The sequence below is a fragment of the Pseudophryne corroboree genome, unplaced genomic scaffold (assembly GCF_028390025.1).
Source record: "Pseudophryne corroboree isolate aPseCor3 unplaced genomic scaffold, aPseCor3.hap2 scaffold_2949, whole genome shotgun sequence".
In the NCBI taxonomy this organism is placed as follows: domain Eukaryota; kingdom Metazoa; phylum Chordata; class Amphibia; order Anura; family Myobatrachidae; genus Pseudophryne; species Pseudophryne corroboree.
The window spans coordinates 2,549-20,983 of NW_026969617.1; the positions used below are offsets into that span (position 1 = coordinate 2,549).

Here is an 18,435-nt window from a genome sequence, read left to right on the forward strand (position 1 = left end):
AAACTATTCAGTAAACTTTGTAGATTGCACATTAACCATTAAATATATTTCTCAGTTTGTTTAAGGTTTCTCAAACTTCTTGAATGGGGTATTGTAGAATACTAAACAATATTAGTTTTATTCAGAATTAATAATTGAAATTATTGTTGGATTAAAGTTTGTCATCTGAGTGTAAGATTATCCAATACAGTTGTCTCAAAGAAACAAAACAAATATGTTTTTTACTTGAATCTTTATATTACTATACTTTCTTAGGCGTTAATCTTTGGACAGACATTGACCATGTGGCCTAATGGATAATGCGTCTGTCTTCAGATCAGAAGATTGAGGGCTCGAGTCCCTTCGTGGTCATTGCATACAATGTTATTTGTTTATACTGTATTTTTTTCATTAAGATGAAATATTTTGTAAGGAATATAATAATGAAATTAGAACAAACACAGCTCAAAGTAAAATAGCTCAAAGTAAAATATCTCAAAACCTTTGTTCTTTAAACTATTTAGCAAACTTTGTAGATTGCACAGCAGTCAATGTATCTTTATGTTGATTTAAGGTTTCTCAAAATTCTAGGCTTGGGTATTGTGGAATACTAAACATTATTATTTTCTTTCAGAATCAATAACTAAAATTATAGTTGGATCAAAGTTTGTCATCTAGGTGTATATATTTTTACATAAAGATAACATCTTATGTTTGGATTTTAATAATGAAATCAGATCAAACATGATTCAAAGTGAAGAATCTCTAACCCTTTGGTCTTTAAACTATTCAGTAAACTTTGAAGATTGCACATCAACCATTAAATATATTTCTCAGTTTGTTGAAGGTTTCTCAAAATTCTTGAATGGGGTATTGTAGAATTCTAAACAATATTAGTTTTATTCAGAATTAATAATTGAAATTATTGATGGATTAAAGTTTGTCATCTGAGTGTAAGATTATCCAAAACAGTTGTCTCAAAGAAACAAAACAAATATGTTTTTTACTTGTATCTTTATGTTACTATACTTTCTTAGGCGTTAACCTTTGGATAGACATTGACCATGTGGCATAATGGATAAGGTGTCTGACTTCGGATCAGAAGATTGATGGTTCGAGTCCCTTCGTGGTCACTGCATTCAATGTTATTTGTTTATACTGTATTTTTTTCATTAAGATGAAATATTTTGTAAGGAATATAATAATGAAATCAGAACAAACACAGCTCAAAGTAAAATATCTCAAAACCTTTGTTCTTTAAACTATAAAGCAAACTTTGTAGATTGCACAGCAGTCAATGTATCTTTAAGTTGATTTAAGGTTTCTCAAAATTCTAGGCTTGGGTATTGTGGAATACTAAACATTATTATTTTCTTTCAGAATCAATAACTAAAATTATTGTTGGATCAAAGTTTGACATCTAAGTGTATATATTTTTAGATAAAGATAACATCTTATGTTTGGATTATAATAATGAAATCAGATAAAACATGATTCAAAGTGAAGAATCTCTAACCTTTTGGTCTTTAAACTATTCAGTAAACTTTGTAGAAGGCACATCAACCATTAAATGTATTTATCAGTTTGTTTAAGGTTTCTCAAACTTCTTGAATGGGGTATTGTAGAATACTAAACAATATTAGTTTTATTCAGAATTAATAATTGAAATTATTGTTGGATTAAAGTTTGTCATCTGAGTGTAAGATTATCCAATACAGTTGTCTCAAAGAAACAAAACAAATATGTTTTTTACTTGAATCTTTATATTACTATACTTTCTTAGGCGTTAATCTTTGGACAGACATTGACCATGTGGCCTAATGGATAATGCGTCTGTCTTCAGATCAGAAGATTGAGGGCTCGAGTCCCTTCGTGGTCATTGCATACAATGTTATTTGTTTATACTGTATTTTTTTCATTAAGATGAAATATTTTGTAAGGAATATAATAATGAAATTAGAACAAACACAGCTCAAAGTAAAATAGCTCAAAGTAAAATATCTCAAAACCTTTGTTCTTTAAACTATTTAGCAAACTTTGTAGATTGCACAGCAGTCAATGTATCTTTATGTTGATTTAAGGTTTCTCAAAATTCTAGGCTTGGGTATTGTGGAATACTAAACATTATTATTTTCTTTCAGAATCAATAACTAAAATTATAGTTGGATCAAAGTTTGTCATCTAGGTGTATATATTTTTACATAAAGATAACATCTTATGTTTGGATTTTAATAATGAAATCAGATCAAACATGATTCAAAGTGAAGAATCTCTAACCCTTTGGTCTTTAAACTATTCAGTAAACTTTGTAGATTGCACATCAACCATTAAATATATTTCTCAGTTTGTTTAAGGTTTCTCAAACTTCTTGAATGGGGTATTGTAGAATACTAAACAATATTAGTTTTATTCAGAATTAATAATTGAAATTATTGTTGGATTAAAGTTTGTCATCTGAGTGTAAGATTATCCAAAACAGTTGTCTCAAAGAAACAAAACAAATATGTTTTTTACTTGTATCTTTATGTTACTATACTTTCTTAGGCGTTAATCTTTGGACAGACATTGACCACGTGGCCTAATGGATTAGGCATCTGACTTCGGATTAGAAGATTGATAGTTCGAGTCCCTTCGTGGTCATTGCATTCAATGTTATTTGTTTATACTGTATTTTTTTCATTAAGATGAAATATTTTGTAAGGAATATAATAATGAAATCAGAACAAACACAGCTCAAAGTAAAATATCTCAAAACCTTTGTTCTTTAAACTATAAAGCAAACTTTGTAGATTGCACAGCAGTCAATGTATCTTTATGTTGATTTAAGGTTTCTCAAAATTCTAGGCTTGGGTATTGTGGAATACTAAACATTATTATTTTCTTTCAGAATCAATAACTAAAATTATAGTTGGATCAAAGTTTGTCATCTAGGTGTATATATTTTTACATAAAGATAACATCTTATGTTTGGATTTTAATAATGAAATCAGATCAAACATGATTCAAAGTGAAGAATCTCTAACCCTTTGGTCTTTAAACTATTCAGTAAACTTTGTAGATTGCACATTAACCATTAAATGTATTTATCAGTTTGTTTAAGGTTTCTCAAACTTCTTGAATGGGGTATTGTAGAATACTAAACAATATTAGTTTTATTCAGAATTAATAATTGAAATTATTGTTGGATTAAAGTTTGTCATCTGAGTGTAAGATTATCCAATACAGTTGTCTCAAAGAAACAAAACAAATATGTTTTTTACTTAAATCTTTATATTACTATACTTTCTTAGGCGTTAATCTTTGGACAGACATTGACCATGCACAGCAGTCAATGTATCTTTATGTTGATTTAAGGTTTCTCAAAATTCTAGGCTTGGGTATTGTGGAATACTAAACATTATTATTTTCTTTCAGAATCAATAACTAAAATTATAGTTGGATCAAAGTTTGTCATCTAGGTGTATATATTTTTACATAAATATAACATCTTATGTTTGGATTTTAATAATGAAATCAGATCAAACATGATTCAAAGTGAAGAATCTCTGACCCTTTGGTCTTTAAACTATTCAGTAAACTTTGTAGATTGCACATTAACCATTAAATATATTTCTCAGTTTGTTTAAGGTTTCTCAAACTTCTTGAATGGGGTATTGTAGAATACTAAACAATATTAGTTTTATTCAGAATTAATAATTGAAATTATTGTTGGATTAAAGTTTGTCATCTGAGTGTAAGATTATCCAATACAGTTGTCTCAAAGAAACAAAACAAATATGTTTTTTACTTGAATCTTTATATTACTATACTTTCTTAGGCGTTAATCTTTGGACAGACATTGACCATGTGGCCTAATGGATAATGCGTCTGTCTTCAGATTAGAAGATTGAGGGCTCGAGTCCCTTCGTGGTCATTGCATACAATGTTATTTGTTTATACTGTATTTTTTTCATTAAGATGAAATATTTTGTAAGGAATATAATAATGAAATTAGAACAAACACAGCTCAAAGTAAAATAGCTCAAAGTAAAATATCTCAAAACCTTTGTTCTTTAAACTATTTAGCAAACTTTGTAGATTGCACAGCAGTCAATGTATCTTTATGTTGATTTAAGGTTTCTCAAAATTCTAGGCTTGGGTATTGTGGAATACTAAACATTATTATTTTCTTTCAGAATCAATAACTAAAATTATAGTTGGATCAAAGTTTGTCATCTAGGTGTATATATTTTTACATAAAGATAACATCTTATGTTTGGATTTTAATAATGAAATCAGATCAAACATGATTCAAAGTGAAGAATCTCTAACCCTTTGGTCTTTAAACTATTCAGTAAACTTTGTAGATTGCACATCAACCATTAAATATATTTCTCAGTTTGTTTAAGGTTTCTCAAACTTCTTGAATGGGGTATTGTAGAATACTAAACAATATTAGTTTTATTCAGAATTAATAATTGAAATTATTGTTGGATTAAAGTTTGTCATCTGAGTGTAAGATTATCCAAAACAGTTGTCTCAAAGAAACAAAACAAATATGTTTTTTACTTGTATCTTTATGTTACTATACTTTCTTAGGCGTTAATCTTTGGACAGACATTGACCACGTGGCCTAATGGATTAGGCATCTGACTTCGGATCAGAAGATTGATAGTTCGAGTCCCTTCGTGGTCATTGCATTCAATGTTATTTGTTTATACTGTATTTTTTTCATTAAGATGAAATATTTTGTAAGGAATATAATAATGAAATCAGAACAAACACAGCTCAAAGTAAAATATCTCAAAACCTTTGTTCTTTAAACTATAAAGCAAACTTTGTAGATTGCACAGCAGTCAATGTATCTTTAAGTTGATTTAAGGTTTCTCAAAATTCTAGGCTTGGGTATTGTGGAATACTAAACATTATTATTTTCTTTCAGAATCAATAACTAAAATTATTGTTGGATCAAAGTTTGACATCTAAGTGTATATATTTTTAGATAAAGATAACATCTTATGTTTGGATTATAATAATGAAATCAGATAAAACATGATTCAAAGTGAAGAATCTCTAACCTTTTGGTCTTTAAACTATTCAGTAAACTTTGTAGAAGGCACATCAACCATTAAATGTATTTATCAGTTTGTTTAAGGTTTCTCAAACTTCTTGAATGGGGTATTGTAGAATACTAAACAATATTAGTTTTATTCAGAATTAATAATTGAAATTATTGTTGGATTAAAGTTTGTCATCTGAGTGTAAGATTATCCAATACAGTTGTCTCAAAGAAACAAAACAAATATGTTTTTTACTTAAATCTTTATATTACTATACTTTCTTAGGCGTTAATCTTTGGACAGACATTGACCATGCACAGCAGTCAATGTATCTTTATGTTGATTTAAGGTTTCTCAAAATTCTAGGCTTGGGTATTGTGGAATACTAAACATTATTATTTTCTTTCAGAATCAATAACTAAAATTATTGTTGGATCAAAGTTTTTCATCTAGGTGTATATATTTTTACATAGTTTTATTCAGAATTAATAATTGAAATTATTGTTGGATTAAAGTTTGTCATCTGAGTGTAAGATTATCCAAAACAGTTGTCTCAAAGAAACAAAACAAATATGTTTTTTACTTGAATCTTTATGTTACTATACTTTCTTAGGCATTAATGTATTGACAAACAGTGACCACCTGGCCTAATGGATAAGGCGTCTGACTTCAGATCAGAAGATTGAGGATTCGAGTCCCTTCGTGGTCATTGGATTCAATGTTATTTGTTTATACTGTATTTTATTTTCATTAAGATGAAATATTTTGTAAGGAATATAATAATGAAATCAGAACAAAGACAGCTTAAAGTAAAATAGCTCAAAGTAAAATATCTCAAAACCTTTGTTCTTTAAACTATTTAGCAAAATTTGTAGATTGCACAGCAGTCAATGTATCTTTAAGTTGATTTAAGGTTTCTCAAAATTCTAGGCTTGGGTATTGTGGAATACTAAACATTATTATTTTCTTTCAGAATCAATAACTAAAATTATTGTTGGATCAAAGTTTTCATCTAGGTGTATATATTTTTAGATAAAGATAACATCTTATGTTTGGATTTTAATAATGAAATCAGATCAAACATGATTCAAAGTGAAGAATCTCTAACCCTTTGGTCTTTAAACTATTCAGTAAACTTTGTAGATTGCCCATCAACCATTAAATATATTTCTCAGTTTGTTTAAGGTTTCTCAAACTTCTTGAATGGGGTATTGTAGAATACTAAACAATATTAGTTTTATTCAGAATTAATAATTGAAATTATTGTTGGATTAAAGTTTGTCATCTGAGTGTAAGATTATCCAATACAGTTGTCTCAAAGAATCAAAACAAATATGTTTTTTACTTGAATCTTTATATTACTATACTTTTTTAGGCGTTAATCTTTGAACAGATATTGACCACGTGGCCTAATGGATAAGGCGTCTGACTTCAGATCAGAAGATTGAGGGTTCGAGTCCCTTCGTGGTCATTGCATTCAATGTTATTTGTTTATACTGTCTTTTTTTCATTAAGATGAAATATTTTGTAAGGAATATAATAATGAAATCAGAACAAACACAGCTCAAAGTAAAATATCTCAAAACCTTTGTTCTTTAAACTATTTAGCAAACTTTGTAGATTGCACAGCAGTCAATGTATCTTTAAGTTGATTTAAGGTTTCTCAAAATTCTAGGCTTGGGTATTGTGGAATACTAAACATTATTATTTTCTTTCAGAATCAATAACTAAAATTATTGTTGGATCAAAGTTTTCATCTAGGTGTATATATTTTTAGATAAAGATAACATCTTATGTTTGGATTTTAATAATGAAATCAGATCAAACATGATTCAAAGTGAAGAATCTCTAACCCTTTGGTCTTTAAACTATTCAGTAAACTTTGTAGATTGCACATCAACCATTAAATATATTTCTCAGTTTGTTTAAGGTTTCTCAAACTTCTTGAATGGGGTATTGTAGAATACTAAACAATATTAGTTTTATTCAGAATTAATAATTGAAATTATTGTTGGATTAAAGTTTGTCATCTGAGTGTAAGATTATCCAAAACAGTTGTCTCAAAGAAAAAAACAAATATGTTTTTTACTTGAATCTTTATGTTACTATACTTTCTTAGGCATTAATATATTGACAAACAGTGACCACCTGGCCTAATGAATAAGGCGTCTGACTTCGGATCAGAAGATTGAGGATTCGAGTCCCTTCATGGTCATTGGATTCAATGTTATTTGTTTATACTGTATTTTTTTCATTAAGATGAAATATTTTGTAAGGAATATAATAATGAAATCAGAACAAACACAGATCAAAGTAAAATAGCTCAAAGTAAAATATCTCAAAACCTTTGTTCTTTAAACTATTTAGCAAACTTTGTAGATTGCACAGCAGTCAATGTATCTTTATGTTGATTTAAGGTTTCTCAAAATTCTAGGTTTGGGTATTGTGGAATACTAAACATTATTATTTTCTTTCAGAATCAATAACTAAAATTATTGTTGGATCAAAGTTTGACATCTAAGTGTATATATTTTTAGATAAAGATAACATCTTATGTTTGGATTATAATAATTAAATCAGATCAAACATGATTCAAAGTGAAGAATCTCTAACCTTTTGGTCTTTAAACTATTCAGTAAACTTTGTAGAAGGCAAATCAACCATTAAATGTATTTCTCAGTTTGTTTAAGGTTTCTCAAACTTCTTGAATGGGGTATTGTAGAATACTAAACAATATTAGTTTTATTCAGAATTAATAATTGAAATTATTGTTGGATTAAAGTTTGTCATCTGAGTGTAAGATTATCCAATACAGTTGTCTCAAAGAAACAAAACAAATATGTTTTTTACTTGAATCTTTATATTACTATACTTTTTTAGGCGTTAATCTTTGGACTGACATTGAGCACGTGGCCTAATGGATAAGGCGTCTGACTTCGGATCAGAAGATTGAGGGTTCGAGTCCCTTCGTGGTCATTGCATTCAATGTTATTTGTTTATACTGTCTTTTTTTCATTAAGATGAAATATTTTGTAAGGAATATAATAATGAAATCAGAACAAACACAGCTCAAAGTAAAATATCTCAAAACCTTTGTTCTTTAAACTATTTAGCAAACTTTGTAGATTGCACAGCAGTCAATGTATCTTTATGTTGATTTAAGGTTTCTCAAAATTCTAGGCTTGGGTATTGTGGAATACTAAACATTATTATTTTCTTTCAGAATCAATAACTAAAATTATTGTTGGATCAAAGTTTGTCATCTAGGTGTATATATTTTTACATAAAGATAACATCTTATGTTTGGATTTTAATAATGAAATCAGATCAAACATGATTCAAAGTGAAGAATCTCTAACCCTTTGGTCTTTAAACTATTCAGTAAACTTTGTAGATTGCACATCAACCATTAAATATATTTCTCAGTTTGTTTAAGGTTTCTCAAACTTCTTGAATGGGGTATTGTAGAATACTAAACAATATTAGTATTATTCAGAATTAATAATTGAAATTATTGTTGGATTAAAGTTTGTCATCTGAGTGTAAGATTATCCAAAACAGTTGTCTCAAAGAAAAAAACAAATATGTTTTTTACTTGAATCTTTATGTTACTATACTTTCTTAGGCATTAATATATTGACAAACAGTGACCACCTGGCCTAATGGATAAGGCGTCTGACTTCAGATCAGAAGATTGAGGATTCGAGTCCCTTCGTGGTCATTTGATTCAATGTTATTTGTTTATACTGTATTTTTTTCATTAAGATGAAATATTTTGGTAAGGAATATAATAATGAAATCAGAACAAACACAGCTCAAAGTAAAATATCTCAAAACCTTTGTTCTTTAAACTATTTAGCAAACTTTGTAGATTGCACAGCAGTCAATGTATCTTTAAGTTGATTTAAGGTTTCTCAAAATTCTAGGTTTGGGTATTGTGGAATACTAAACATTATTATTTTCTTTCAGAATCAATAACTAAAATTATTGTTGGATCAAAGTTTGTCATCTAGGTGTATATATTTTTATATAAAGATAACATCTTATGTTTGGATTTTAATAATGAAATCAGATCAAACATGATTCAAAGTGAAGAATCTCTAACCCTTTGGTCTTTAAACTATTCAGTAAATTTGTAGATTGCACATCAACCATTAAATATATTTCTCAGTTTGTTTAAGGTTTCTCAAACTTCTTGAATGGGGTATTGTAGCATACTAAACAATATTAGTTTTATTCAGAATTAATAATTGAAATTATTGTTGGATTAAAGTTTGTCATCTGAGTGTAAGATTATCCAAAACAGTTGTCTCAAAGAAACAAAACAAATATGTTTTTTACTTGAATCTTTATATTACTATACTTTCTTAGGTGTTAATCTTTGGACACACGGTGACCACGTGGCCTAATGGATAAGGCATCTGACTTCGGATCAGAAGATTGATGGTTCGAGTCCCTTCGTGGTCATTGCATTTAATGTTATTTGTTTATACTGTATTTTTTTCATTAAGATGAAATATTTTGTAAGAAATATAATAATGAAATCAGAACAAACACAGCTCAAAGTAAAATATCTGAAAACCTTTGTTCTTTAAACTATTTAGCAAACTTTGTAGATTGCACAGCAGTCAATGTATCTTTAAGTTGATTTAAGATTTCTCAAAATTCTAGGCTTGGGTATTGTGGAATACTAAACATTATTATATTCTTTCAGAATCAATAACTAAAATTATTGTTGGATCAAAGTTTGTCATCTAGGTGTATATATTTTTACATAAAGATAACATCTTATGTTTGGATTTTAATAATAAAATTAGATCAAACATGATTCAAAGTGAAGAATCTCTAACCCTTTGGTCTTTAAACCATTCAGTAAACTTTGTAGATTGCACATCAACCATTAAATATATTTCTCAGTTTGTTTAAGGTTTCTCAAACTTATTCAATGGGGTATTGTAGAATACTAAACAATATTAGTTTTATTAAGAATTAATAATTGAAATTATTGTTGGATTAAAGTTTGTCATCTGAGTGTAAGATTATCCAAAACAGTTGTCTCAAAGAAAAAAACAAATATGTTTTTTACTTGAATCTTTAGGTTACTATACTTTCTTAGGCATTAATATATTGACAAACAGTGACCACGTGGCCTAATGGATAAGGCGTCTGACTTCAGATCAGAAGATTGAGGGTTTGAGTCCCTTCGTGGTCATTGCATTCAATGTTATTTGTTTATACTGTATTTTTTTTCATTTAGATTAAATATTTTGTAAGGAATATAATAATGAAATCAGAACAAACACAGCTCAAAGTAAAATATCTCAAAACCTTTGTTCTTTAAACTATTTAGCAAACTTTGTAGATTGCACAGCAGTCAATGTATCTTTAAGTTGATTTAAGGTTTCTCAAAATTCTAGGCTTGGGTATTGTGGAATACTAAACATTATTATTTTCTTTCAGAATCAATAACTAAAATTATTGTTGGATCAAAGTTTGTCATCTAGGTGTATATATTTTTACATAAAGATAACATCTTATGTTTGGATTATAATAATGAAATCAGATCAAACATGACTCAAAGTGAAGAATCTCTAACCCTTTGGTCTTTAAACTATTCAGTAAACTTTGTAGATTGCACATCAACCATTAAATATATTTCTCAGTTTGTTTAAGGTTTCTCAAAAATCTTGAATGGGGTATTGTAGAATTCGAAACAATATTAGTTTTATTCAGAATTAATAATTGAAATTATTGTTGGATTAAAATTTGTCATCTGAGTGTAAGATTATCCAAAACAGTTGTCTCAAAGAAACAAAACAAATATGTTTTTTACTTGAATCTTTTTGTTACTATACTTTCTTAGGCGTTAATCGTTGGACAGACATTGACCACGTGGCCTAATGGATAAGGCGTCTGACTTCGGATCAGAAGATTGAGGGTTCGAGTCCTTTCGTGGTCATTGGATTCAATGTTATTTGTTTATACTGTATTTTTTTCATTAAGATGAAATATTTTGTAAGGAATATAATAATGAAATCAGAACAAACACAGCTCAAAGTAAAATATCTCAAAACCTTTGTTCTTTAAACTATTTAGCAAACTTTGTAGATTGCACAGCAGTCAATGTATCTTTAAGTTGATATAAGGTTTCTCAAAATTCTAGGCTTGGGTATTGTGGAATACTAAACATTATTATTTTCTTTCAGAATCAATAACTAAAATTATTGTTGGATCAAAGTTTGTCATCTAGGTGTATATATTTTTACATAAAGATAACATCTTATGTTTGGATTTTAATAATGAAATCAGATCAAACATGATACAAAGTGAAGAATCTCTAACCCTTTGGTCTTTAAACTATTCAGTAAACTTTGTAGATTGCACATCAACCATTAAATATATTTCTCAGTTTGTTTAAGGTTTCTCAAACTTCTTGAATGGGGTATTGTAGAATACTAAACAATATTAGTATTATTCAGAATTAATAATTGAAATTATTGTTGGATTAAAGTTTGTCATCTGAGTGTAAGATTATCCAAAACAGTTGTCTCAAAGAAAAAAACAAATATGTTTTTTACTTGAATCTTTATGTTACTATACTTTCTTAGGCATTAATATATTGACAAACAGTGACCACCTGGCCTAATTGATAAGGCGTCTGACTTCAGATCAGAAGATTGAGGATTCGAGTCCCTTCGTGGTCATTTGATTCAATGTTATTTGTTTATACTGTATTTTTTTCATTAAGATGAAATATTTTGTAAGGAATATAATAATGAAATCAGAACAAACACAGCTCAAAGTAAAATATCTCAAAACCTTTGTTCTTTAAACTATTTAGCAAACTTTGTAGATTGCACAGCAGTCAATGTATCTTTAAGTTGATTTAAGGTTTCTCAAAATTCTAGGTTTGGGTATTGTGGAATACTAAACATTATTATTTTCTTTCAGAATCAATAACTAAAATTATTGTTGGATCAAAGTTTGTCATCTGAGTGTAAGATTATCCAAAACAGTTGTCTCAAAGAAACAAAACAAATAACATTGAATCCAATGACCACGAAGGGACTCGAACCCTCAATCTTCTGATCCGAAGTCAGACGCCTTATCCATTAGGCCACGTGGTCACTGTTTGACAATGTATTAATGCCTAAGAAAGTATAGTAACATAAAGATTCAAGTAAAAAACATTTGTTTTTTACTTTGAGACAACTGTTTTGGATAATCTTACACTCAGATGACAACCTTTAATCCAACAATAATTTCAATTATTAATTCTAAATAAAACTTATATTGTTTAGTATTCTACAATACCCATTCAAGAAGAACAAACACAGCTCAAAGTAGAATATCTCAAAACCTTTGTTCTTTAAACTATTTAGCAAACTTTGTAGATTGCACAGCAGTCAATGTATCTTTAAGTTGATTTAAGGTTTCTCAAAATTCTAGGCTTGGGTATTGTGGAATACTAAACATTATTATTTTCTTTCAGAATCAATAACTAAAATTATTGTTGGATCAAAGTTTGACATCTAAGTGTATATATTTTTAGATAAAGATAACATCTTATGTTTGGATTATAATAATGAAATCAGATCAAACATGATTCAAAGTGAAGAATCTCTAACCTTTTGGTCTTTAAACTATTCAGTAAACTTTGTAGAAGGCACATCAACCATTAAATGTATTTCTCAGTTTGTTTAAGGTTTCTCAAACTTCTTGAATGGGGTATTGTAGAATACTAAACAATATTAGTTTTATTCAGAATTAATAATTGAAATTATTGTTGGATTAAAGTTTGTCATCTGAGTGTAAGATTATCCAATACAGTTGTCTCAAAGAAACAAAACAAATATGTTTTTTACTTGAATCTTTATATTACTATACTTTTTTAGGCGTTAATCTTTGGACCGACGTTGACAACGTGGCCTAATGGATAAGGCGTCTGACTTCGGATCAGAAGATTGAGGGTTCGAGTCCCTTCGTGGTCATTGCATTCAATGTTATTTGTTTATACTGTCTTTTTTTCATTAAGATGAAATATTTTGTAAGGAATATAATAATGAAATCAGAACAAACACAGCTCAAAGTAAAATATCTCAAAACCTTTGTTCTTTAAACTATTTAGCAAACTTTGTAGATTGCACAGCAGTCAATGTATCTTTATGTTGATTTAAGGTTTCTCAAAATTCTAGGCTTGGGTATTGTGGAATACTAAACATTATTATTTTCTTTCAGAATCAATAACTAAAATTATTGTTGGATCAAAGTTTGTCATCTAGGTGTATATATTTTTACATAAAGATAACATCTTATGTTTGGATTTTAATAATGAAATCAGATCAAACATGATTCAAAGTGAAGAATCTCTAACCCTTTGGTCTTTAAACTATTCAGTAAACTTTGTAGATTGCACATCAACCATTAAATATATTTCTCAGTTTGTTTAAGGTTTCTCAAACTTCTTGAATGGGGTATTGTAGAATACTAAACAATATTAGTATTATTCAGAATTAATAATTGAAATTATTGTTGGATTAAAGTTTGTCATCTGAGTGTAAGATTATCCAAAACAGTTGTCTCAAAAAAAAAACAAATATGTTTTTTACTTGAATCTTTATGTTACTATACTTTCTTAGGCATTAATATATTGACAAACAGTGACCACCTGGCCTAATGGATAAGGTGTCTGACTTCAGATCAGAAGATTGAGGATTCGAGTCCCTTCGTGGTCATTTGATTCAATGTTATTTGTTTATACTGTATTTTTTTCATTAAGATGAAATATTTTGTAAGGAATATAATAATGAAATCAGAACAAACACAGCTCAAAGTAAAATATCTCAAAACCTTTGTTCTTTAAACTATTTAGCAAACTTTGTAGATTGCACAGCAGTCAATGTATCTTTAAGTTGATTTAAGGTTTCTCAAAATTCTAGGTTTGGGTATTGTGGAATACTAAACATTATTATTTTCTTTCAGAATCAATAACTAAAATTATTGTTGGATCAAAGTTTGTCATCTGAGTGTAAGATTATCCAAAACAGTTGTCTCAAAGAAACAAAACAAATAACATTGAATCCAATGACCACGAAGGGACTCGAACCCTCAATCTTCTGATCCGAAGTCAGACGCCTTATCCATTAGGCCACGTGGTCACTGTTTGACAATGTATTAATGCCTAAGAAAGTATAGTAACATAAAGATTCAAGTAAAAAACATTTGTTTTTTTCTTTGAGACAACTGTTTTGGATAATCTTACACTCAGATGACAAACTTTAATCCAACAATAATTTCAATTATTAATTCTAAATAAAACTTATATTGTTTAGTATTCTACAATACCCCATTCAAGAAGAACAAACACAGCTCAAAGTAGAATATCTCAAAACCTTTGTTCTTTAAACTATTTAGCAAACTTTGTAGATTGCACAGCAGTCAATGTATCTTTAAGTTGATTTAAGGTTTCTCAAAATTCTAGGCTTGGGTATTGTGGAATACTAAACATTATTATTTTCTTTCAGAATCAATAACTAAAATTATTGTTGGATCAAAGTTTGTCATCTAGGTGTATATATTTTTACATAAAGATAACATTTTATGTTTGGATTATAATAATGAAATCAGATCAAACATGATTCAAAGTGAAGAATCTCTAACCCTTTGGTCTTTAAACTATTCAGTTAACTTTGTAGATTGCACATCAACCATTAAATATATTTCTCAGTTTGTTTAAGGTTTCTCAAACGTCTTGAATGGGGTATTGTAGAATACTAAACAATATTAGTTTTATTCAGAATTAATAATTGAAATTATTGTTGGATTAAAGTTTGTCATCTGAGTGTAAGATTATCCAAAACAGTTGTCTCAAAGAAACAAAACAAATATGTTTTTTACTTGAATCTTTATATTACTATACTTTCTTAGGTGTTAATCTTTGGACAGACATTGACCATGTGGCCTAATAGATAAGGCGTCTGACTTCGGATCAGAAGACTGAGGGTTTAAGTCCCTTCGTGGTCATTGCATTCGATGTTATTTGTTTATTCTGTATTTTTTTCATTAAGATGAAGTATTTTGTAAGGAATATAATAATGAAATCAGAACAAACACAGCTCAAAGTAAAATATCTCAAAACCTTTGTTCTTTAAACTATTTAGCAAACTTTGTAGATTGCACAGCAGTCAATGTATCTTTAAGTTGATTTAAGGTTTCTCAAAATTCTAGGCTTGGGTATTGTGGAATACTAAACATTATTATTTACTTTCAGAATCAATTTACTAAAATTATTGTTGGATCAAAGTTTGACATCTAAGTGTATATATTTTTAGATAAAGATAACATCTTATGTTTGGATTATAATAATGAAATCAGATCAAACATGATTCAAAGTGAAGAATCTCTAACCTTTTGGTCTTTAAACTATTCAGTAAACTTTGTAGAAGGCACATCAACCATTAAATGTATTTCTCAGTTTGTTTAAGGTTTCTCAAACTTCTTGAATGGGGTATTGTAGAATACTAAACAATATTAGTTTTATTCAGAATTAATAATTGAAATTATTGTTGGATTAAAGTTTGTCATCTGAGTGTAAGATTATCCAATACAGTTGTCTCAAAGAAACAAAACAAATATGTTTTTTACTTGAATCTTTATATTACTATACTTTTTTAGGCGTTAATCTTTGGACCGACATTGACAACGTGGCCTAATGGATAAGGCGTCTGACTTCGGATCAGAAGATTGAGGGTTCGAGTCCCTTCGTGGTCATTGCATTCAATGTTATTTGTTTATACTGTCTTTTTTTCATTAAGATGAAATATTTTGTAAGGAATATAATAATGAAATCAGAACAAACACAGCTCAAAGTAAAATATCTCAAAACCTTTGTTCTTTAAACTATTTAGCAAACTTTGTAGATTGCACAGCAGTCAATGTATCTTTATGTTGATTTAAGGTTTCTCAAAATTCTAGGCTTGGGTATTGTGGAATACTAAACATTATTATTTTCTTTCAGAATCAATAACTAAAATTATTGTTGGATCAAAGTTTGTCATCTAGGTGTATATATTTTTACATAAAGATAACATCTTATGTTTGGATTTTAATAATGAAATCAGATCAAACATGATTCAAAGTGAAGAATCTCTAACCCTTTGGTCTTTAAACTATTCAGTAAACTTTGTAGATTGCACATCAACCATTAAATATATTTCTCAGTTTGTTTAAGGTTTCTCAAACTTCTTGAATGGGGTATTGTAGAATACTAAACAATATTAGTATTATTCAGAATTAATAATTGAAATTATTGTTGGATTAAAGTTTGTCATCTGAGTGTAAGATTATCCAAAACAGTTGTCTCAAAGAAAAAAACAAATATGTTTTTTACTTGAATCTTTATGTTACTATACTTTCTTAGGCATTAATATATTGACAAACAGTGACCACCTGGCCTAATGGATAAGGTGTCTGACTTCAGATCAGAAGATTGAGGATTCGAGTCCCTTCGTGGTCATTTGATTCAATGTTATTTGTTTATACTGTATTTTTTTCATTAAGATGAAATATTTTGTAAGGAATATAATAATGAAATCAGAACAAACACAGCTCAAAGTAAAATATCTCAAAACCTTTGTTCTTTAAACTATTTAGCAAACTTTGTAGATTGCACAGCAGTCAATGTATCTTTAAGTTGATTTAAGGTTTCTCAAAATTCTAGGTTTGGGTATTGTGGAATACTAAACATTATTATTTTCTTTCAGAATCAATAACTAAAATTATTGTTGGATCAAAGTTTGTCATCTGAGTGTAAGATTATCCAAAACAGTTGTCTCAAAGAAACAAAACAAATAACATTGAATCCAATGACCACGAAGGGACTCGAACCCTCAATCTTCTGATCCGAAGTCAGACGCCTTATCCATTAGGCCACGTGGTCACTGTTTGACAATGTATTAATGCCTAAGAAAGTATAGTAACATAAAGATTCAAGTAAAAAACATTTGTTTTTTTCTTTGAGACAACTGTTTTGGATAATCTTACACTCAGATGACAAACTTTAATCCAACAATAATTTCAATTATTAATTCTAAATAAAACTTATATTGTTTAGTATTCTACAATACCCCATTCAAGAAGAACAAACACAGCTCAAAGTAGAATATCTCAAAACCTTTGTTCTTTAAACTATTTAGCAAACTTTGTAGATTGCACAGCAGTCAATGTATCTTTAAGTTGATTTAAGGTTTCTCAAAATTCTAGGCTTGGGTATTGTGGAATACTAAACATTATTATTTTCTTTCAGAATCAATAACTAAAATTATTGTTGGATCAAAGTTTGTCATCTAGGTGTATATATTTTTACATAAAGATAACATTTTATGTTTGGATTATAATAATGAAATCAGATCAAACATGATTCAAAGTGAAGAATCTCTAACCCTTTGGTCTTTAAACTATTCAGTTAACTTTGTAGATTGCACATCAACCATTAAATATATTTCTCAGTTTGTTTAAGGTTTCTCAAACGTCTTGAATGGGGTATTGTAGAATACTAAACAATATTAGTTTTATTCAGAATTAATAATTGAAATTATTGTTGGATTAAAGTTTGTCATCTGAGTGTAAGATTATCCAAAACAGTTGTCTCAAAGAAACAAAACAAATATGTTTTTTACTTGAATCTTTATATTACTATACTTTCTTAGGTGTTAATCTTTGGACAGACATTGACCATGTGGCCTAATAGATAAGGCGTCTGACTTCGGATCAGAAGACTGAGGGTTTAAGTCCCTTCGTGGTCATTGCATTCGATGTTATTTGTTTATTCTGTATTTTTTTCATTAAGATGAAGTATTTTGTAAGGAATATAATAATGAAATCAGAACAAACACAGCTCAAAGTAAAATATCTCAAAACCTTTGTTCTTTAAACTATTTAGCAAACTTTGTAGATTGCACAGCAGTCAATGTATCTTTAAGTTGATTTAAGGTTTCTCAAAATTCTAGGCTTGGGTATTGTGGAATACTAAACATTATTATTTACTTTCAGAATCAATTTACTAAAATTATTGTTGGATCAAAGTTTGACATCTAAGTGTATATATTTTTAGGTAAAGATAACATCTTATGTTTGGATTATAATAATGAAATTAGATCAAACATGATTCAAAGTGAAGAATCTCTAACCTTTTGGTCTTTAAACTATTCAGTAAACTTTGTAGATTGCACATCAACCATTAAATATATTTCTCAGTTTGTTTAAGGTTTCTCAAACTTCTTGAATGGGGTATTGTAGAATACTAAACAATATTAGTTTTATTCAGAATTAATAATTGAAATTATTGTTGGATTAAAGTTTGTCATCTGAGTGTAAGATTATCCAATACAGTTGTCTCAAAGAAACAAAACAAATATGT

At 28.4% G+C, this 18,435-nt stretch overlaps 8 non-coding genes across 8 annotated transcripts; 5 read left to right on the forward strand and 3 right to left on the reverse strand.

Moving 5' to 3' along the window:
- Positions 1-7,921: 7,921 nt before the first annotated feature.
- On the forward strand, positions 7,922-7,994 carry TRNAR-UCG (transfer RNA arginine (anticodon UCG)). The gene has a single exon. It is a non-coding gene; the product is annotated as a tRNA-Arg (tRNA).
- Positions 7,995-9,412: 1,418 nt separating this feature from the next.
- TRNAR-UCG (transfer RNA arginine (anticodon UCG)) lies at positions 9,413-9,485 on the forward strand. Its single transcript has one exon. It is a non-coding gene; the product is annotated as a tRNA-Arg (tRNA).
- A 1,419-nt stretch (positions 9,486-10,904) lies between these two features.
- Positions 10,905-10,977, forward strand: TRNAR-UCG (transfer RNA arginine (anticodon UCG)). The gene has a single exon. It is a non-coding gene; the product is annotated as a tRNA-Arg (tRNA).
- Positions 10,978-12,072: 1,095 nt separating this feature from the next.
- Positions 12,073-12,145, reverse strand: TRNAR-UCG (transfer RNA arginine (anticodon UCG)). Its single transcript has one exon. It is a non-coding gene; the product is annotated as a tRNA-Arg (tRNA).
- A 791-nt stretch (positions 12,146-12,936) lies between these two features.
- TRNAR-UCG (transfer RNA arginine (anticodon UCG)) lies at positions 12,937-13,009 on the forward strand. Its single transcript has one exon. It is a non-coding gene; the product is annotated as a tRNA-Arg (tRNA).
- A 1,094-nt stretch (positions 13,010-14,103) lies between these two features.
- Positions 14,104-14,176, reverse strand: TRNAR-UCG (transfer RNA arginine (anticodon UCG)). The gene has a single exon. It is a non-coding gene; the product is annotated as a tRNA-Arg (tRNA).
- Positions 14,177-15,715: 1,539 nt separating this feature from the next.
- Positions 15,716-15,788, forward strand: TRNAR-UCG (transfer RNA arginine (anticodon UCG)). The gene has a single exon. It is a non-coding gene; the product is annotated as a tRNA-Arg (tRNA).
- A 1,095-nt stretch (positions 15,789-16,883) lies between these two features.
- Positions 16,884-16,956, reverse strand: TRNAR-UCG (transfer RNA arginine (anticodon UCG)). The gene has a single exon. It is a non-coding gene; the product is annotated as a tRNA-Arg (tRNA).
- Between the last annotated feature and the right edge of the window lie 1,479 nt (positions 16,957-18,435).